The following is a 22,936-nucleotide window of genomic DNA, read 5'->3' as shown; positions in this document are numbered from 1 at the left end:
AGTATTGGTTAGTTCGACTAATGCTAGCGCAAAGTCCATAGTCGGCGTTAGTGGGCAGCGGACGGGGAGTAAACACTTCCCGCGCCTCCACGTCGGACACTGAAGAGGAAGGATCTCGCACCCGTTTCCTCTTCCCTTCCCTTGCCGCACAACGAGCGGATAGCGGTGCGTGCGGGCGAGCGACCCCGGTAAGCTCGCGGATGGATCGCCGAGGCGGCGGACAATGGAGGCGGCCAACGTCCGCCGACGCTGACAATATCCTATCGGCGCTCACCGTCGCGACAACCCCCCTCACCCTCCGCTGCGAGCGCGTTCATTGCGATTGCGCACTCCGGCCGAAGCGACTCCTCGTCACCGATCTTGCATGGCCATTGTCAATAAGCCAAGGCCGCGACTGTAGAGAGAGAGAAAAAAAGGTTATGGAAAAGGGTTCGTGTTATCGCGAAGCCGCTGGTGTTGACAGCGCCAGCGGCCGCGGCACGCGCACTGTTGCTTCTGTCCGAAGCATTGGCTCGCACGCGTTCGTATACACAACCCGCATTCATAGCTGCCGAACACAGCGCACCCGTGCGCACATGTGCCGGACAACAAAGGACGTTCGGCACGTGCCGCGTTGCGCGGGCCTGCGCTAAGACCCGTTCCGTCCGTCCTCTTTTTTCATTACGCGCGTATTGGCTTCGCCTATTTTGAAGGTCGCGGCAACGTAATTATGGTCCTCCTCCTCGCGAGAATAAGACCAACGCTCGAGGAATCCTCTTTCGTCCCGTGCACAGCCTCGTATAGGTGGTCTCCTGCTCAGCCTCGTGATGTCCGCGTATGTACAGCGCGGGAGGATTAACTAACGCGCTTGGCACGTTCCTTTCTCATTGTGGTCTACAGTTATACGATCACCGAGCATATGATCTATTCAGTCGAGTCAGGTATTTAGGCACGAGCTCTGCTCTTTCCAGCTTTTTCCTTGCGCAATGTCTTCCCTTCTGCGCGTCGGTTGGACGGATATTGCGACGGTGTGCCAACCAACGTGAGCGTCCCATTGTGGACCGTTTCGTTCAGCTCTTGCTTCGCCCGGCGGTATAGATATACCTTGCGTGCTATTGTCAGGCGGGGTATTTTTCCCGCCGCTTCAATTTTGTACCGGGGGAAGCTGTTTATGGTCCCGCACAAAGAGAAAGTAAAGGGCTTTCTATAGAGTCCTCGCTGATCGGACCACAATACCGAATGGACGATTCTGTCAGCGGCGCGCTTTTCATGTCAGCCTTTGGTTACGAAAAGCTTCCGAGTTTCGTTGATGAAAAAATGGGGTTTTCATAACGTAGAATTCATCCTTTCCTTTTTTCTTCTCCACGCAACACTCTCTCTTCCATTTTTTGAAATCTGGAGTGCTTCTTGAGGGTAGCCAGCAAGCGCGTTTAATTCTTGGATTAGCTGGCCACAAAATCAAAATACGTAAGTCTAGTATTGGTGTTTTATGCTCTTCAGTAAACTCAATTTGAGAAAGTCGTTCAAAATAGTTTTCTCTTTCTCGATTTCGGCTCTGTTTGCGGGCATGATTGGCGTCACTCAACCCTCATTAATAAGCGCAGTAATAAGCGCAGTCGACAGTCACTTTTAATAAATTCGCCTCAAAAGCAGAGCAGAAACTGTGCAAAAGGAGTACCTGCTGCGACGGGCAAATCACGCAGTACCGCTTTGTGTCGGCGAACTATAGCTTTCCAAATGCGTCCAGGCACGAAGGAAAGAGTGAAAGCATTTATCGGCAGTAGTAGTAGCAGTATAGTAAAACGTTCATTAAATCGTTTGAAGTGAAACTGTTTCCCCATTACGAGATTCCATGGGGTGAGCGGGCAGTCTTCGCTATGGACTCCAGGAGTGGCTGGACTTTCAAGATGACTGCCTGTCATCAAATTCTCACACTGCTCAGGTTTGGGCGGGAGGGGGGGGGGGGGATGGGATCCCGTGAAAGTTGAAGGTGTGTTCTCACTCTAATATGATATGTGTACAGGCGTGCTGGCGTTTCCTAGCGAGCACCGGCAACCGTCATATGAGCTAGATATGGGGGTTTATCGCAGCAAAAACCTACCTAAAGCACACAAAACTAGTCCAACTGAAATCAATAACAGCAAAAACGAACATTACGTGAACGAAGCAACCGTAATTGTAAAAAAAAAAACATAACATACCGATACGCTTATACCGCAGATAGCTTACCCAGCCCTTTGCTGACATATTTGGAGAGACGAAACCAACATAAAGAGGACAAAACCACTGTTTGTAGAATTGCGCTGGGTACAGCACAAAACGGACTGGTAGCAGAAACAGACGCTGGGGATGACACAAAACCACCCAAATCCCCCCCCAAAAAAAAAAATGTGAAACCCATCCAATACGGGAACAAACCACAGGGTAATGACATATTTCAAAAAGTTGCCGAAACCCACATAAAAGAGACAAATAAAAAAAAAACGTACAGAAACAGTAGCTAAAACTGATATAAGCGGGAAAAAGCTACCCGAAATCCAACTTATAAAGCTGTCATAGATTACACACGTGATAAAAACATTATCCTTCAACTATAACAAACAATCTAAAAATAAAAACAGCACTTAAGGTGTTCGATCTGCTATACAAGCCTATCATTCAGAAACAGAACCACTACACCACGAGACCAGACTATCCAGCTCGTTTAAACAGAGCATCACAAGCACGTGAGTACGTTTTAGCGGCCCCTAGACGGCCCATTAGGTCACTACGTGGACAGGACCTAGTTGAGAACAAATCCTGCATTCAGCACGGCATGGAGTGGAAAAAGTTCGATTGAGGCGTACTTGGTGAGGAGAGGTATTGGTTCGTAGTTTGGGAAGCAGCAATTTTTGATTGATTGTGGGGTTTAACGCGCCGACGCAACGCTGGCGTCGAGGCGCGCCGTAGTGGAGGGCTCCGGATTAATTTTGACCACCTGGGGTTCTTTAACGTGCGCCGAAATCTCGTACACACGGGCGTTTTTGCTTTTCGCCTCCATCAGAAAAGCGGCCACCGCGGCCGGGAATCGAACCCGCGACCTCGTGCTCAGCAGCGCAACGCCTTAGTTACTGAGCCACCACGGCGGGTGAAGCAGCAATTCTTCTGCCTTGGAGAGTTTAGGGGGAGTAAGCGCTTTCTGTCGGAACGGTGCCTCTGGAATTGGGACAGGAAGGGTGGACTATGATGTATCGTCGGAAGCCTGAAGGGAAAAGACGAAGACCTGCTGACGGGAAAAGTTGTTGGCCGTCAACGGGGGGGAGCTAGAGAGATCACACACACACACACACACAACTACAAAGAAAGAAAGATGCATTTATTCACAGACACCTATTTGTGTTGTCGTTGTACTTGATTGCTAGAGCGGATCTCAGCTTTGAAATTTCGTGTCAGTACTCCTTCAAGCGGGTGCATTAGCCCTTCTCACGCCCGATTCTTGGCCAATCCCCCACGTGGGTATGTGCCATGTCAGCGGCCGGGCAGCGCGCGCCCATCTCCACGTGCGCGGACATCGCCGGTGGACGCAGTTTCAGGGTCGCTTAAGAAGTGCATTGCACTTAAAATGCGCGTAGCCTCCCTCGTAAACAACTATTACAGCCCTGTATACGCTCTTTACACTGGTGATAATAACTAGAGTGTTCCAGCTTTTTGGTTAAAGACTGATAGGAGCATAGAAAAAATCTTTCTACATCTACATTATAACACACGGAGGTCTGTTTTTCAAAATCATGCAAACTATATGATTATTTGTGCTTCGTGAATTCGTCATCCTGGGACGCTGTGATGCACGCACAAAACTTCAAGTGTATTGTCTTTGATGTACCGTTATCGTGAGGCGTCCGTGTTGTCGTTTTTTTTTTTTTTTTTTTTCACTCGTGCATGGAAATGGCGCTATACTTTATTTCCCGTTCACTTCTACCGATCCACACTCGTGTCTCTAGAGACTCAAATGAAGACCACGCAGGTGCGATTCGACGTCTTGCTGCTGTTGTTTCTGCATATACACCAGCGGCGCTTTATCATGCGCATTTTGCCTTCGAACGGCGAGAAATGTCATCAACAAACAAGCGATCTCGTGCCCTTTCGGCGTTGCATTCAACATCCGTTTGCTCAATTCCCAGGTCGTCACACCTTCGTACGGCGGCTTCATGTTCTTCGCGACAGCACACGACAGTTCACTGAATTGTTGAAACTGCAAATATATATCGGCCGAAAAAGAAACTGTCGTTGACAAAAGGCACGCCAAATTTGCAAAAAAATAACAAAACGGATCACCCAAAATATTAGACGTAACCTGCTGGCATTCTCCTCTAGTCCGTTCAGTTTGCTTGAAACCGAGAAATGCCAGTAAGAGTATGTCGAAGCCATTCCTAACAACAGAACTCCAGAACAGTTATAAGAGAAAATGGTTGGCATTTAAGATTGACAGGGATTGAAGATGATTTGTTTTCGCCTACAGGGTGGTCATCGCTAGACAGCGTGAGAAACATGACAAAATAACGTATGGCGTCAAGTTATTTGTTACGCCATTTTAAACCCCCGCTAAGCACAAAAATATTTTTCCAAATGATGGGCGTGACACTTGTCCTCGTTTGTCACGTTCTTCGTCTCGATTTTTTTTTTCGTGCTTTACGGTGAGTGAACATCACAAAAGCTCACAGGTACGTGGTTGACATTCACTGCATCGTTTTAACGCTGCGTCGCAATCCTTCTGTTAAATTGCTTTTGTACAGACATGGACAACCCGATATTATCAAACTACTGTTTCGAATTTACAATCTTCACTGGTTTTCTCCTATTTTCTTTATATAAAGTGCCACAATGTCTGTTATCTTCGCTGCCACTCCACCGACCAGGAGAAAATATGAATAAAAGTTGTGTTTCCCAAAGTCCCTCATTGAGAAATTTGTACATTGCGGGTGCCTGGTCGTTCGTTTTCCTCGTTTCTCGTGGTCAACCCAAAAACTTTAACTGCTCAAATAAACGTTTACTCATCATAATCATCATCATCGGCGGAAAATTTGTGGGAAAGAAACATTCGGTTTGTTTCGATTGCATTTTCAAATGTTGCGTCATGCCCCATTGCTGCCAGTGCGTCGCTTTTTCATACGCCGCTTCCACCTTCCTAACAGGACTACTACCAAAGTAATAGCTAATCATACAACTAACACCCCAGATAACCACCATCCGAGAGATCAGGCTGGATACAGGAGAGATTACTTGTTAGTGGATAGCATTCGTGCCATAGACCTGGTAATCCAGAAAGCCGCGGAATGTATCAAATTTCCCGTGATATTGAAAATATTGGGTATTGGATATTGGATACCTTTCGTAGATGCTGAAAAATCGTTTAACTCAGTGGAACCCGTTGCAGACGTCTAAACATTGAGAAACCAGGGAATTTAAAGTACTACTAACATACGCCTCTTGTGCACCACATACCAGGATTATACCGACACGATAACACCTCCAAGAGGAATGGGAAGTTGCCCGTTAGGAAGGGGGCCAGCAAGTGCGCGCCATCTCTCGTTAATTATTTGCAGGCTATCTATGGGGAGGCTAGGGGGAAGCATTCTAGAGCTATGGCCAAGTAGGGAAGGCATTTAAGGGGCTACTTGAGCATTTCGGATGACGTCGCCTCTTGCGTCGTGGGCCTGTGGAAGACCTGAAACGATAGGTTCAGGGAAGCTTAGTCCTAGGTTTAAAAGCAAACACGAAGAAGCCAAAATTAACAATTAGTAATCAAGCACCAAGGCAGCCTTTAAGCCTATGCAATTACATATTAGATGTGGCGGATCGGTATAGTTATTTTAGGCAATTTGTCAGGGCTGACGAAATCACGAGAAAATGTTCTAGCATAGAATTAGTATCGGCTGGGGTGCATTGAAGATGCACTATGAAGTAGTGAACAGTAGCTTACATCTGTCAATGACAAGAAGGCGTACGTAGTACTTTCAGCGCTAACATTCTCAGCCGAAACTTTTAGTCTTGCTAAGTACCTTGTTGAAATAAAACTTGGCTCATCTCACTCAAAAAGTGATGGAAAGGAAAGGGGCAAAGGTTAGGGATGTAAACCGAGCACCTTATATTAGGGTGCAAGTTTATTGTAAACACATTCCAGCTTAAATTTAGAGAAAAGGCGGATGACCCGATTATATAGTGGCTACAGAGCGAAGGGGTTCGTAGAGAAGACAGGAAATTCGATGAGGAGATGAGATAATAAAATTGTTTGCAAAGAAATAGTACTAATGAGCATCTTTGTTTGAACCACGAACAGGTTACATGTGCGGGCCAGCCCAAGCCAGACAGGCTTGTGGGGCCGTGCCCACAAGCCTTCGGGTCAAGTAGCAGGGGAGAGGGCTTCATGTTGGGGTGGTCATCAACAAACAAATTATGATAATGCTGATGATAAGCATCGTTTTTCACCAAAAAAAAAGTAGTTTAACAAAGTCACAGGAAAGCAACGTAAGCAAGGCTCTAGGGCCACAGTGATATAGAACTGCAGTCTTCTTTCAAGCCTCGCAGACTTTGCTCCTTTGCCTGCCCTCTACTCGTTCTCAGCCCGCAAAGTTTGGCGCTCTGGTGCTCACATAACCTGGTGGGAGGGATCGCTCGTGGCACGTTCCCTGAGTCGACAGAGTGCCGTTAATTAACGTTCGGCAACGACAGTGGCGTGACTCGCCGACTACGCGCACCGTGCCGAGAGGAATTGGCGGGAGAGGCGATTTTTCTCACGTGCGTCCCACCAGATGGCGCTCTCTCCAGCACCCCCGTCACGCCATCACGCGAGCAAGCCATGCACGCCCTGCCGAAGGAAAATGCATGCTCAAGTCCAGACGCAAAGTATCTAGTTACAAATAATTCCTTGTCCTTACTTTGGAAACAAAGCAATAGCTCTAGCTGCGATTGAAAGTTTCCGGACAATAGTTTCCCACACCTGACGTAGTTTCGAAATTCTGAAACCACCTGCATTATAGTTTTGTGCATTAACAAACTTCGAATTTCGAATAACGGCTGAAGTGATTCGCCTAAAAGAGTAGTCTTGTTTAATTCTTCGAAGCTTTCAGGGTACTCCGGTACTTACTGGTTCTATACTTGCTGATAAGTAAAAGTTGAAGTGACCTAGATACCACACAATCTTCAATTATTACGGTAAACTTGCAGCTTGTTACTTAAAAGTTAATGTATAGAACAGTGGAGGCATCTAAAAAGGCGGCCGTATGCATGCACCTTGATTAATTTTTGTGAGCAGCTAATGATAATCACTGTTTTCGTTTCTGAACGCAGCTTCTGGAACACCGGCCTGCGGCTCTATCGGTCCGCTGCTTCTGGGGCGTCTTAACTCCTCTGTGCCAACAGGTATGTGAAATCCTGCGAATAAACGCATTAGTCAAAACGAGTAAGCAGCGTTCGCTGCGTAACACAACTCGCCCCCTCGCGCAATGTTCGAGTTTTCTATGTTTAGTGGAACCGAATTAAATTTCAATGGCATAAAAACCGAATTTTTCGCTGCCTGCGTCACTTTCATCGACGATTTCGCTTCGGCGAGCTTATTTAGACCTAATGCACTAGGTTCAGTGTTTCCTACAAGTTCATAAAAGTAACTACCGTAGGCATAAAGTGAGCGTTCCTGGTTCCGTTTGACTTCGCCATTACGGATGAGCTGCCACGGGCCTCAGTAACGTACTGCCAGTTCTTCAATACCGTTTTAAGTACGTGCCAATTGTTCAGCGAGAAATTCAGAGCGCCTTTCGTACGGCAACGATGCATCGACATCGAGGACCTTCTGCGCATGATTCCCACTTCCCGTCACTCGCACTCCACGCCTGCTCTCGGCGTATGAATGACCGCATCTCATCTGGCCTGGACGAATTATCAGGCTGCGTTAAGACGCGTCGGTAACAGTAACGGGCGACGGAGCAACAGTAACGCCAATTAAAAACTGGCGAAGCGTGCACTAAGTCGCGCTACGGCGGCTTGAAGCATAACGAAGCTTCAGGATTTTTTTCTACGTGAGCACTGAAGGACACATCACCATCCATTTGTACAAGTTTGAAATTGTTTATTTACATGTTCCGTAGTCGCTTTTCACTGTGCTAGTAGTATTCAGCGTCATATGCATCGATATCGTCGTGTTCCTCATGCCAAGCATTACATGCGCCGTAGCGCTTGACGACAGCTGGGGCGCAGCGGCGCCGCGTACGTGCACGACGCATACGCGGCGTTCCGTCGCGTTGAGGTTCCGTGGAGCATGTGTTGCGCCAGCTGTGGCGTTGTTGGTTGCTAGGCAACGCGCCACGCTCCTCAAAGTTTTCGTCAGTTTTTTTTTTTTTTTTTTCTTTCTTGCAAAAGCCACTGGCGAGCCGGAAGCGCTCGGCGGTCGCCGCGAGGCACGCGCTCTTGAGCGCTGGGCATTTTCTTAGTATTTTTAACGCATTACACGTTGCGCGCCACAAATTACGGCCAGCTACAACCGCTCCGCTGTTGAAAAACGGAGGCAGTGGTTGAGTCAGTGTATGCTGAGCAGTGCTTGAGTAGTGTTATGCTGTAGGAGGGAATATGTGAAGATTTTCCTTGAAACCAAGCTTTCCGTAACATCCCTATGCTGTATGTCTCGTAATGGAGTAAACAGTTTTATGCTTGCCCCTGAATCAGTCGCAGCACAGCGGATTCGTGTCTTATTTCAAATAGCACGAACTGCCACCGAGATGAAACAGGCCATGTGACGCTGCACTAAAAACACAAGTCTTTTAGTCTTCTTGGTCGCATGCAAATTCATCGAACAGCAACCGCGTACTTTATATCAGCCGCACAAAATCAAGAAAGAAAGAGCAAGCAGGTGTATGCGTACGTTGACGTACACTGCATCATTCAATATATTTTGTCAATTCTCAGAGCACCCTTATTCCACAAACGCATCCACCTCCCCTTAAATGAACACAATACGTTTAATAAAAGAAAATCAAAATTTCGTAGTTTTATGCTTCCACGCTACACCCATGATATTTTTTCTCCTCCAGGGTTCTATTTCTTCTTTTCTACTGGTTTCTGCAACCCCAGCGATAAAATTTAAACTTGAACAGGCTGCTCTCTCACTACCTGCCTTTTAATCAATCAGCTTCGTTCAGAACGCAATACGTGCTGTTGAAACCTGGCGGTAACAGTATTCTTCTTTTTTTTTCTGTACGTGACGAACCCCAACTAACGATCCTCGTGCATGTCGCTCCCAATTAACCTTTATCCGAATAAAATGACGCCGCTATTATATGAGCATTCTCCTCGTCACCCTACACGTTACTGTTTTAGGACTATGTCTAGTCAGGCATAGGCACGGGTGCAGGTACCACACATGCTTTCTTCTTGTTGTTATATCGTATCGGATGTCGGGTGTAAGGTAAACATGCATAGAACGTCGGTATCGAGGAGGTATTTTTAGCGCAGCGACATTCTGAAGACACCCTATATGTCTGTAAACTTGAAGCTACATTTTGTTTGTTTTGTTTACTATTTCATTTACACGCTCTATCCTTCCCACTCGTGGGCACTAATTAATCCGGCTGGATTCTTCAGCTAAAATCAGCGCAAATTTTATAGATGGGGAGTTTAAAAAGGAGCACACATTCTGTTCTGAGTGCTTATACCTGTGGTTAAAGTAACTAAGATCAGTTTCCCTATTTGGTCACTCCGAGAGGGAGCTTCTCGGAAATTTCTAGCGGTGCGACGCAACCGTTTTGAATACCCCATGCTCACGCGCATGGCCCTTGAATAGACGACAAAGTTATTGGACCTTTCGATTTTTCGTTGCGCTACACGAGACTTGACCAACAGTGCCAGTACCCGCGGGGCCGGACGTGCATATCATAAGCGTGTACACGGCAAGTGGAAACCAATATCAAAGTTCTTGTATGCTTCAAGCTAATTACGATCTGCGAGACATTGAGCTAAGTAGAACATACTTGTACACATAATAATTTGGACAACAACAAAAAAAAAGAAATTGGAATACAACAGAACAAATTCCGAAAAATAAAGCTGTTGCATGCCGTTATTGAAAGAGGGGAAGTGTACTTCAAGGCTCCAACAACAAAATACACATCACATGGACGTATCCCGTGTTCCGGTGATGATGGTGTAATACAATTACTATGGAAGATACCGCCGACTAGAGATGGCAGTTGTCAGCATTAGCGTTCAATTTAGATAGCAAAATCAAAGCAGCGCCACGCTTTGGTCCCTCTCTCTCTCTCTCTCTCTCTCTCTCTCTCTCTCTCTCTCTCTCTCTCTCTCTCTCTCTCTCTCTCTCTCTCTCTCTCTCTCTCTCTGAATCTCTCTGTAGCCCTTCTTTCAGCTGTTGCCAGTATGTTCAGGTTCAGTGAAAGTACGCTTGAAGCTGTTTGCTTCGGAAAAAAATTAAAGTCATTTCACTCAACGTGAAAGCTGTCGGAAGTGCAGATCAGTTATTCGTCCTAATGGGCTGTAGCGCCGTTATCCGCTCACTGCTACCACCCAATGCAATTCAAATTTCCCGCCACCGTCGTGCCAGCGGGAGTTCTGTTCTTTTTGTGCCCGCTTTTCCTCCCGCACGTGCCGGCGTTGCACTGCCACTTTTTTTCGCTTGCTATCGTAAAAGCCAACCCAACGAGCATTCCTAACTAAATGAACGCGGGCGCTGCGGGTTAATTACGTATATTTTGCCTCAAATGAACCTGCAGTTTTCTTTGCGCTAAACAACGGGGATGTGTGACAAGCACCAACGGTTCACGGGTTTCGAATGGTTTTGACTACTTAAACCGCTTGGTTTTCGAAGCCTCTATACGGGACGCCCTACCACGGGTACGCCGGGCTCTGCTTGGGTACGTTATCTCGCTGTGCCGCCTGATTCCCGCAGTCGATTGACATCGAGCGTTACAGCGAACTACGACGACAAGGCGAGCCCCTAAAGTGTTCTGCACTTAAAAATAAAACTCAATTAACATCATGCTTTGAGTTTACAGCAAATGCTGCATTCTCCTGTGGGCGAATATGAGTTGCGAGTAGTGTAAACTAGCGGATGAACTAAAATCGCAGGGAAAATATAATGGATAGTAGCTGTGGTAAGGTGTGGAAAGTGTAAATGATAGAAATAAAACGGGGGCACGTGCTTTCTTTTCTTTCATTTAATATTAAGGATAATATCTACAGAGAATTAACTAATACATTCTGAAGTATCATGCTTGACAGTGTGTTTTCTTTGTGTTTTCATTGTGTATTTGTGTTTTCCTTAAGTCACAAAAACAGAAAACGTGAAAAAATCAGCAACATGCGTTCAACTTTGAACTTCATTATGTTAGTATCAGCTATAGCATAGGGGGCACTAAGTAAGAAAACCAGAAGTGACCTATCTGTTCAATAAAAAAACAGATACTACACAAGCTTTCGAAACCCTTCTCAGAATTCCTGGGGGCTTTAATAGTTCCACAAGCGCCAAAAAACGCCAACATTATTCTAATTCACAAAAAGTATAATGTCAAAGAGCCTTGAAATCACAGAACATCGACGTTCTCCTTGTTGTACACAATTTGTTTACTAATCGTTAATTGCGTGAGCGAAGCCCCAGATTTCCACCAACCGAGGGAACATGCTTAGCTTTTGAAATAATACCCAGCGATGGATCAGATTCTTGTCATCAGTCAGGCAATAGAGGAATCCGGGGAGTACAAAAAACACATTTACAGTGTGTTTAAAGGTTACGAAATAGAGTTTTATTTAGTAACATCGTCGCCGTAATAGAAACACTATTATAAGAAATAATCGAGAATACTTACACACTGTTCATAAAAGACATATATGCACGGCCAGGGTATGAGAAGAACCAAGAGAAGAGCGAAAAGTTTTCTATTAGGAAGAGTGTGAATTGGGGAGACGTCATCTCACAGAAAGGGCTTACAGCCTGTCTAAAGAGTGTATTCAGGAAGCTCAATTGGGCGAAGTAATAAGGTAAGTAAACGGGAGAATATTTGAGCCACTTGACATTTGATGATGACATTGCCTTGTTTCCTAAATCGGGTGAACACCAGCAAATAATTATTTAAAAACTGCCCTCAGAAAGCTTCGTTGTAGTGTTAAAAATAAATATGATAAATTTGAAAATTATGTTAAAAACACATTCAGAAAAGCTCACTTTTAGCCTAAGCAATGAAATGCTTAAAGAGATAGATGAATACAACTCTCACGGACAAGTTGTCATTGGCGATTCAAACCACGAGAACTTAATTAGGAGTGTGGAGTTTGTACAAGGTGGGGTGCATTCGGCAAGCACACTGAAGTAATTAACACTGGGCTACCTCTGCCATTGAAAAGAATGGTATACAACCAATGCGTACTGCAGGTTAAGACAAATGGGTAGACAGATTGCCAAAAATGTGGTTTATTCCTCTGTCATAGGAATCGGTAGAGCACGAAAGTGAAATGGACAGCGAAATCTGCAGCTGAGCATGATTTGCGGGTCAGTGGCTGTCTTGTGAGTGTGCTTGGCGAGCGACGTCCTGCTGGCGGGTCACTTCGGCAAATGTGTACTAGCGTCATTTCCGTGACAGATATGCCATCAGTGAAATCTTGGTATATCCCGGCATAAAGCACTTTCATGTTAAAGTATAAAACCCGAAAACGAACAACCCTAATTATAACATACTATTTAGTGCTAAAGGTTCCTTCCCCGCAAGAAGACCCTGTGTGCAGGGGTGCACCCTTTACAGGCCGCTTGCTTCGTTGTACTGGCGTCACTTCTGTGGCGGACATGACGTGAGTGAAATCTTTGTGTATCCCAGAATAAAAACCTAGTCAGCCCAACCAGCCATGGAAGGAGGAATGATAGCAAATCTGCGTTTTGAATTGGAGGGCATCCTTGGGTGGATGACATCATAAAAGGATGAAAATAACCTTAGTAAAAGAACACAGTGTTCGAAATCAAGAGTTGGACGGAAGTCCGTCTGGTTGGGAAAACGCATGACAACAATTAAAACTGACTCCGACCATGAAAGTTTTAAAAACAAAGACATTTCAGCTCCCGTACGGGAGCCTTGTTCACAATGAAATGAAGAGGCGAAAGGTATCCGGTTATGCTGGCTTCAAGATGTGACATATAGGCAACGTGCGTACACGTGGGAGAAGTTGCCGTCATTGCGATTAAGTATGTGCTCCGTGGTCTGTATTGTCAGGAATTTTTAATCTCTTTATCTTAAATTCCTGACAATCCAGACCATGTAGCACACACTTAATAGCAATGACGAGCACGGTGTTAGTCTATCGTCTTCCGAGAAGTGAGAGGGGCCCTCATTTTAGACCTCTTATGGCTCTGGCTGCAGTCTTGGCCCGCGAGACCAGATTGCTACGGTCGTCCGGATCCGAGCTACCCAGCACGGCTTCTCACTGGTTTGGTGTTGGATGAGGAATGTCAGAGCACGACCAGTTTAAGAGGCAGAGTGCCACCTTTTTAGTGTACAGAGGACGTCCATTGGTAGTATGGGCTGCATGGATGGTAGGTACACTGTGTGCAGATAATTGAGATGCGGGAAGGAGTCCGTCTGCAGCAGGCGTGAGCGTATAAAACTTCCGCTTTCGTTAAGTTTTTCTACGGCAGGGGGAGGTTTCGGTGACTTGATCCCAAATGTTAGCGGATACCTTGACACGTCAAAGAGACAGGGACTGGGACCAGGGTCAGGTCCGCTTGCGGTTACGGGGTCCGAAGTATTAAAGCTCGGACAGATTATTGATCGCGGTCATTCCCGTTTAAGAAACATGCCCAGGTCCATTTAAAGGTGTATTGGAGGGAGGTGATACTGGGATAACAGAAAATGTGTGAGCGAGTTCTAAAGGTTTGTCTTCTCTGAAAGTGAGGCAGGCCTCCTGCGAATCAGTAACAATCGAGAAAAATTTGGCAGTGGAAGTGAGCACGATTGCCGCTTCCTCTGCTTCGAAGGGCCTAGGAGTCTGGACGGTCGCCGTGGCTGCCTTTTGCGAGTCCTCATTGATAGGGATGACACCCATTGCTCTGTTATCGGACATTTCAGGCCTTTTCAACCAAATCTGAAAAGCGTGGACGCGAGCGTGACGCCGCCTTCGATGAAGTCCCGGGTGCATGGTTATATTTATTCGAGCGGGAATTTACTGTGGTTGGCGGCTGACAGAGAGGGTGTTTGACTGTGGGCCAAGGTTTTCGGGTAGCCCAAGCAAGCTAAAACCAACGTGCTCATGGGAGTCAGTTAAACCTCTCTTGATGACGTATAAGGTGGGCTTCGACATGTTCTTGAACGGCATTGTGGATTCCAAGAGCTAGAGGATCGGTCTCGCTTGTTTGTATGCCCGGCGAATGAGTGCACACAACTGTTCTCGTTCTCGAGGTTGAGTGTCAGATATGGGAAGGTATAGGCGACGCAAGTGGTGATAAGCGCCAGGACGAGACGGTTGGCGTCGGCCTCCATCAGGCCCTGTCGTCGGTTAGTATTCGAAAGACTCGATTATTAGTGTGCATGAGGTGCTAGAAGGCGTGCGCCTCATGCACACTCATGCATGTGCCTCATGCAACAAGACGGGCCCCGTCGTCTTGTTGTACACGACACTAGCAGTATTTTTTTAATCTCGCTGGTGGAGGAGTAGGGCGGTGGGTCGTACGACACGTTGCTATACCTCATTTGTTCGATAAGTTCCGACTTCTCTGACGTAGACTGAACACCGCTATTCCGCGCGTGCCGAATGAACGACATCGGTCGCGCGCTGCAGGCCCTCCTGCATCTCGCCGTGGAAGCCGTGCTTTGCCTAGATGGTAATGTCGTCGGCGTAGCGGGCGTGATGTATATCCCCTAAATCACTGCGAGCTTGGCGGAAACCTCGGCTGGGTGGTTTTGAAGAGCGTCATGTACTTGATGTCCCTGAGGTTCTTGAGAACGGTATCATGGCTTACATCATGGCTCACCTCTAACTGCACCAAACTGGCTTTGGTTCAGTGAGGGAAGTCTTACTGTATAATACGTTCGTGCAGTCGGAGCATTCAATGGCTTGCGATGCTGACGAAAGCAGCAAAGTGTGAAGAGGGTAAAAACATTTTTTTAGTGAGATCTATCGTCACATTTTTCAAAGCGTGACGTAAGAAAGACGGGGTGGCGCCGGTATCGGTGCTGATAGACGTCAAAATAGCGGGGACAGCTAAACTGTGGGCCTTTCGGCGGGAAAGGCAACGGTTCTCCCCCTGCACTTTGTTTTCAAGCGGAAGTCAGCTGCAACATATGAAAAACAGAAGTTGTCCATGACACCAGAGAGAGAATACTTACAGCCCGTAACACGTACTCGCACTTGCACACCAGTGCACCTGTACAGTCAAACCCGGCTATAACGAACCCGGATAGAGCGAATTATGCTATATATCGAACAAAAATAATTCAGTTACGGAAATACATGGGAAACATATTCCTTATAACGAAGTTCACATCCGATATATCGAACTCTGCGCGCCTAGAATGCCCGCCGAAATGCATGGTCTCAGAGCGGCGATTGAGATGTGGATTGGCCACAACCACTGAGCAAGAGTTGCGACTTAGACATTGCGCCTCGCACGGAGCGACATGACGCTCGACACTTCCCGTAACTGTTTCCGACGCGCGGGACTCACGGCAGAACCCGCGCAGTCAGCGAGTCCGGACCAAGACAGCATCGGTGAACTGTGGGAAGAGCTCCCCCACATTCCCGATGATGTCGCGAGTGAAAGCCGTCCGACGCTTATAATGAAGCGCTTTCAGCAGTCAATGTGCTCCGTCAATGCTTCTTAGATTTTGGAGGACGCAGACTCAAACTGGTGCAAATAATGTTTCGTGTAGAGAATGCTATGCTAGTTGAAGCCGCCAAAACGAAAGCGAAAACAAAAATCACCGCTTTTTTCTTTGCAAAGTAGGCAGTTCAGACGGAAAGTAGCTTTAATACTTGCAATAAATGGATTATTTTGGGTATGGTAACGGCTACTTTACTGTGTTCGTTTTTGCATGCGGGGATGGTGGAGTTGAGAAGGGGGAGGGGGGTTCCCGTGGATTGCGAACTTGTAACGATAAGTTCGTTATAGGCGGGTTCGGCCATATCGAACAATTGGATATATCGAACTAATCGTGGTGCATATTGCAGTTCGCTATAAACGGGTTTGACAGTCAAACCCGTTTATAGCGAACTGCAATATACACCACGATTAGTTCGATATATCCAATTGTTCGATATAGCCGAACCCGCCTATAACGAGCTTATTGTTACGAGTTCGCATTGCGCGGTAGACCCCCCCCCCCCCCCCCCTCCTCCTCAACTACACCATGCCCGCATACAGAAACGAACACAGTAAAGTAGCCATTAACCGTACTCAAAATAATTCATTTATTGCAATTAATAAAGCTTCTCTCTGCCTTAACTGCCTATCATGCAAAAAAAAGCTGTGAGTTTTGTTTTCACTTTCGTTTTGTCGGCTACAACTAGCATAGCATTCTCTACACGAAACGTTGTTTGCGAGTCTGCGTTCTCCAAAATCGAAGAAGCATTGGCGGAGCACATCGATTGCCGAAAGCGCTTCACTATAAGCATCGGACGGCTTTCACTCGCGACATCATCGGCAACGTTGGCGAGCTCTTCCCACAGTTCACCGATGCTGTCTTGGTCCGGACTCGCTGACTGCGCGGGTTCTGCCGTGAGTCCCGCGCGTCGGAAACAGTTAAGGAAAGTGTCGGCCGTCACGTCGCTCCGTGCAAGGCGCAATGTCCCTGTCGCGGCTCCGTGGTCGCGGCCAATCCACATCTCAATCGCCGCTCCGAGATCGTGCATTTCGGCGGCCATTCTCTAGGCGCGCGGAGTTCGATATATCGGATGTGAACTTCGTTATAAGGAATATGTTTCCCATGTATTTCCGTAACTGAAATATTTTTGTTCGATATAGAGCATAATTCGTTCTATCCGGATTCGTTATAGCCGGGTTTGACTGTAATTAGCAGAGCCAGGACGTTAGCAACGGCTCTTTGCCTGCTGGCCGGCCATCCTTCTGTCAACTCCGTATACCTATGAAATTATCTAACGCACAGCCGCTCTTCATTTGAACCGTATTATTAGCTAGTACATATGTATTGCTACGACTCTAAGGCGATAGTGAAACCATGCCTGGCTCTCAGCTTTCCGCAAAACATTATTTGTGGGAGGTTTGAAGCATACGGCTGTCCGAAACTAACGCTTGGTCCCTCTTCCAGTCCTAGCACAAAGTCAACGTTTCGCTTTCGTTGCTACAGTGTGGCATGCACACCACAGTTCCGCACGCTGAAAGGAGCCGAGACGTCTGCGCTTGAACTACGTGATGATGTTGGCTTGCGCGGGAGATAAAACACAGAGAAGCGAGTGGGAAAGGCCGCCCCGTAAGTGGACAAAGTTTAATGAGCCTTCACTGCCCGTCGTCGCCCTCATTGTGCTTCTTTTTTCTCTTTTCACGTTCATCATCTTTTTCTCTGTTCTTTGCTAGCTTCTCTTTCTCTCTTCTTTTTCAAAGCTTTCGGGCGTCTTTTGTTCTTGCTTTCCTCTCTCGCCTCGTTCGGTTTCATCGCTCGGCAGCGCCGCAGCTGCCCGGCGGCGGCGCCGACCCACTTTGCCGTCGCGGCGCGCACCCCGCCAGCGGCTTCCGTATTTTGGATTCGCGCGCGCACAAAAGGCTCCAGCGTGGTGCGCACAAAAGAAGGGTAGGTCCTGGGAAGAGAGTAGGGCCCTGAGCGGCGGCGGCCATTTCGAACTCGTGCACTTGAAGCGCGCGCGTGTGCACGCACTCATCAGTGCCGGCGGCCGGCATAAAAGAGCACCGCCAACGACGCTGTCCTCTCCGCATGTAACCCCTCCCTCACTCCTCATTCACCCTCGCGTCTGCCGATCCCCTTCTTAGCGCCACGCCGGCCGCCCGCCGTTGTAACCATAACCTACTCTGTGTCTCTTCTCTTCACGCTTCTTTCGGAGCCCGTCCGTTCCTTCCCCCGCCATAATCACTTCCAAAATCCTTTCTCCTCTCTCGATCCACCACAGAGCCGTCCGTGGTGGACCACGCTGCTCTCTGTGTGTGCGGCTTCTGCGGACCCTTAATTGGCTCGCTTTATCCTCTGCCATTGTCGCCGCCCCCGGCCCTTGTTTTACGCGACGATTTTAGTTTTACTTGGCTCTTCTATACGCGTACGTACTTCGCCCTGCACTGCACTCGCCAAACCGGCGCGCGCTCTCCTCCTGGACGCTTCGCGGCGCGCAGTACATGACGTCCCCACGTCCGCGCTGATGAGGTGATTCTTCGCGCGACCTATATTTTGCGCCACTCCTCCCCGGCCGATGCCCGTCCGCGCGTTGCCGACCATGCATTGTCGGCGGCGGGAGCTCCGACTGCATCGACGGGTGTCCGTTCGGTCTGAGGATGCTCTTCCCTCCTGGCGTCCCACAAGAGATCCCCTTATTGCCGCGTCGGCGTGTTTGCTTTCTGTTCTGGTTTTCCTACGACGCCTATCATTCAGAGACCTCGGTTCTCTAGGGGTGGGGCTGTTTTTTTTTTTTTTTTTTTGTGGGGTTTGTGTCTGGATGCTGTGCGTTCCAGCATTCGTTCGCTCATGGTCTGGATGACCTCTGACGTCGTGACATAGCGCTGCACGCCGCTTTACAGTGAACGACAATGTAGATAGCGAAACAACCAACACAGAGTGCGTAAGGGGGCATTTGCATGGAGGCATGGGCAAGGAGCCTTGCGTTGATGGGCGCCTCCAAACCGCGCAACTTTAGTCCAAAGAACACTGCATGCGTTTGTTTTGAAGTACGCACTAAAGGCTGAAAACCGCGGCAGGCGATCACAAAATCACAAAAATTGCCGGTCGATCGCAAAACGTGCTGGGAGATTTTTGTGCAGTTGCAAGTAATTTCTAATTTATTTATTTATTTATTTATTTATTTATTTATTTATTTATTTATTTATTTATTTATTTACCCTAAAAGCCCCGAAGGGCATTACATCGGAAGGGATCAGAAAAGCTTCTTGATAAGGTACAGGCCACGAGGCGCTGTTCGCGATGACCAGGAGGCAATCAGCGAAAAGCAGGAGGCCGGAACAGAGGATGATCTACAACAGAAAGTTGCGGAATTTAGCATGTGCAGCTCGTGGCCGCAAATCCCCTTGCGTTAAAATTTCCGTTTAGCGTAAAACGTTACCGAACATGGCAACACACCTTCTGGCACTGCGTCAAACGCCGCAGATGAATACGACGGTGAGCGCCCTAATTATTAATAGTTACTACTTGTCCAATCTCCTGCGCCTATGAACATGACGGCGGCAATGATTATGATTGTGATTGTTTTTCTACTGATGGTGCACGTGTGCACGAAGACGATAGCTGAAATTGCGAGCGTTCCCCCAATCTCGGCCAATCCCCTGCTCCGACGACAAACGACGGCAATGATGACGATTGTATCGGCTATCGACTGTCCATGCGTCCGCGAAGACGATATCAGGAATTGTCAGCGCTAACAGTCGGCTCCTGGCCGCGTATATGTGTTTCCTAGTCAGTACAGCCAGTCGTCACCTGAGCTTGCTTATGGGGGTTATATCACAGCATAAACGTACCTAAACCATACAAAACCACCCGAACTGAAATAAATAACAGCCAAAACGGATCTGAAATGGTTGAAAACCACGGCGTAGAAAAATATTGAAGAGAACTAGCCGAAACCGACCTAAAAGGGGAAAACCCGTAAAAACACACAATAAGCAGTACCTGAAACTGACCAAAAGGCAACGAAAATACCTGAAATACCATTTATAATGCATAAAGAGGTCATAAATAGATTATTTGAGTGGTAAAAAATGTTAATATTCAAATATGATGAACCCTTGAAAAATGAAAAAAAAAAAAAAAAGCGGTAACGGGATTTGAATCCGGGTTAGGATGTTTGCTTCGTGGGAGCGGAACTACTACAGTACGCGGCCAAGCGGTTCTGAGCGATTAAATTGAGGGCCGCATGCACATGGACATAGTTTCAAACATGCCCCTAGATGGCGCAATCCGTCGCTTGGCTGTGCGGACTAGGAAACGCCTATACGCCTCCTTGGCCAGTCTGCGGTGCTGACGAACGTGACCACGGCAATGACGATGGTTGTTTTGATTACCACCGTCTGCGTGTCCACAAACACAACAGCGCAAATTTTGCGCGCTAACAGTGAGCTTATGGGCAAATATCAGGGCGTGTACGAATATCACGACGCGAATGACGATGATTACTAATGCAAAAGCCTTATATGTCTCATAGGAATGTGACCTTGAGTGACCCCGGTGTCGACATGAATGGTTCAAAAGCCCACGTGACCCAAAGAAGGCCAGAAGCAAACCAATGCATGTTAGCCACGCATAAAAGATGATTAATCCCGACTAAGTTAAGGACCAATTGATTAGTGACTGGCAGTAATGATTAATAATGCAGTAATAAGGCGTATAAGGTTATCTGAAGTGAAATACAATAGATTAAGGTGGAGATTAAGGTAAGGTTGGTTAGGATGGATTAAGCTAGGGTAAGAGATGAATTAATGTGGGTTAGGGTGGATTAAGATGGATTTAGCGTCATCTTCAGCCTATTTATGCCCACCGCAGGCCGAAAGCCTATCTGAAGTGGAAGGATTCAGCCGGATACCACACTCGAAGGCCAATCTCGTCCTTCGTTACGGGGGAAAGTGTATTAAGTGAGATTAAGGTGAGATATAGGTGGGTGTGAGTTGACGCGCATATAGCACTGAAAAGGTAAAATAGTGAGACAATAAAATAGCGTGACTGGTGTATCGACGGGTAGGCGCCTATATAAGAGGAACCCGTTACAATAGTATAACCGCAAACAGAACCACCCCTTCGACGGCGGGCGGGAGTAAGCAAAGCACGTTATGGCAAGTAAGGCAAAGCACGTTATCAGATTTAAGTGTCTCGAAATTTGTTTTTCTGTTATGATCGACCGCACGAATGAGAGAGCGAAAGTGCATCACCGCGTTCTCCGGACAACTCGCGGTCACCCGCTTTACGATGTTAGATATAAAAAAAGCGTGGAGTTAAACCTAACTTCATGCTCATTATATACGATGATCCGTGTGCCGGTTTCCGACGTTAGACGTCAAAGCGTGATGTTAAGCCTAACGTCAGTCTGTTGGACTGTTGCTTACCCAAGTCAACCCCCCCCCCCCCCCATCTTTTCTGCTGCGTATCAACCTTCCCGCAAGCTAGTAATAAATGACAAAATACGGGAAGCTTTACGGATGAGGCATTATGAATGAGGGCGAAATCGGCCGAGGCATACTCTGGTATATAGTGCGTGGCCACCAGGCGTCCTACAGCGAACGGACGGGTTTTGTATGGGCCCCAGAGTTTTACTCAGAAGTGCTTCAATTTCATTCCTTTGACCAAAACGGATATCATGGTCATCGTCAGCTAGTCTTCGTGCCCCGAACGACGCTACTTCACTTCTCCGTGAGGGCGATGTCAGTCAACTTGGGGCAGTTTCGAGGAACAAATGCCTACGTCCGGAAATGGGAGGTACTTTTTTCCCCTTATGAAGGTGCACCTAATTTCGAGTTAGACAGAGACATCGATGTCCCTGAGGTTCGAGCCTCCTTCGCTGCCTGCAAACGCTCCTTCTCACCTGGACAAGACCAAATCACCAACAAAGCGTTGGCTAACCTGGATGGCAGGGCTGTAGAAGACTTCACAGAAGATTTCAACGTCTTCTGGCGTACAGGTAAGTTTCCCATCCCCTGGAAAACAGCCGAGGTGCGACTGACCCCGAAACCAGCTGGTTTCGGGGTCAGTCGCACCTTCGGCCGATTTCGTTAACATCCTGCGTGGGGAAAATCATGGAGAGGGTATCTTTCTACGACTTCAGCAATACCTCGATGACACCCAGCAAATTCAATGTTAGGATTCAGAAAGCACCTGTGCACGCAAGACATCCTGATTAAAATCAAGGAGGACATACTCGTTCCTGCCACGAGACACTCCCCCCGGGCCATGCTGACCCTCAAGCTTAAGAGGGCTTTTGATAATGTGGCGCACAAGGCAATCCTCAGTAACCTAGCAAGAAGAGACTGCGGAGAGAGAACGTACAATTAAATTGGCGATTTCCTCTCCAACCGCGAATCTGTCATAAATATCGGAGACGTCTCCTCCTGCCCAATTACTCTCGGGGACAGGGGAACCCCTCAGGTGTCAGTTCTATCCCCCATGATTTTCAATATAGCGCTGCTAGAGCTGCCGAAACGACTTAAGATCCATAACATAAAGCATGGACTTTACGACGTCAATATTACTATCTGGATGAGCATAGATTCGATCGGCGACCTCAAAGACACGCTCCAACAGGCAACTGATACCGTCAGTCAGTATGCCAAAGAATGCGGACTAACATGCGCTCCGCAAAAAAAATCGGAAGTTCTGGTCGTACGAAGACGGAGCATAAAGAAAGACAAAGACGACATCCATATCACACTGGGAAGCCATCCCATCAGGCCTACAAAGTCTATATGAATACCAGGACTAAACACCCAGGCGGCCGCAAGGAAAAAGGGCCTCATTCAGAAACTAAAGACTACAGCGGAACAGGTCACCCACATGTTAAGCAGGGTGGCGAACAAAGATGGATGAAAGGGGAGGACCCCGCCAGATTGGTCTAGGCCTCAATTCTGTCGCGCATTATCTATTTGGCCGCGTACGTAATTCTGACCAAAACAGAAGAAGAGCAGCTCGACGTCATTATACGGAAAGCTTACAAACAAGCACTGGGAATCCCCATGAGCGCTTCGACTGCTGGACTGCTCAAATTAGTCCTTCACAACATCGCATCACAATTAATCGAAGGACACCTCTCCAGACAAAAATTAAGA

The 22,936-nt window shown here is 47.4% G+C and overlaps 1 protein-coding gene across 1 annotated transcript in view; it reads left to right on the top strand.

Moving 5' to 3' along the window:
- The window catches only part of Mef2 (myocyte enhancer factor 2), a 278,552-nt gene that overhangs the window by 121,676 nt on the left and 133,940 nt on the right, over positions 1–22,936 (top strand). The window contains exon 3 of the mRNA XM_077700114.1: positions 7,306–7,377. The gene's annotated coding sequence lies outside the window, so the exon portion shown is untranslated. The remainder of the gene's footprint in view (positions 1–7,305; positions 7,378–22,936) is intronic.

This window comes from Haemaphysalis longicornis, unplaced genomic scaffold (assembly GCF_048455015.1).
Source record: "Haemaphysalis longicornis isolate Haplotype H1 unplaced genomic scaffold, Haemaphysalis longicornis Haplotype H1 scaffold_2, whole genome shotgun sequence".
In the NCBI taxonomy this organism is placed as follows: Eukaryota; Metazoa; Arthropoda; class Arachnida; order Ixodida; family Ixodidae; genus Haemaphysalis; species Haemaphysalis longicornis.
The sequence above is the reverse complement of the archived record's forward strand: the minus strand, read 5'-3'. Positions and strand labels throughout refer to the sequence as shown.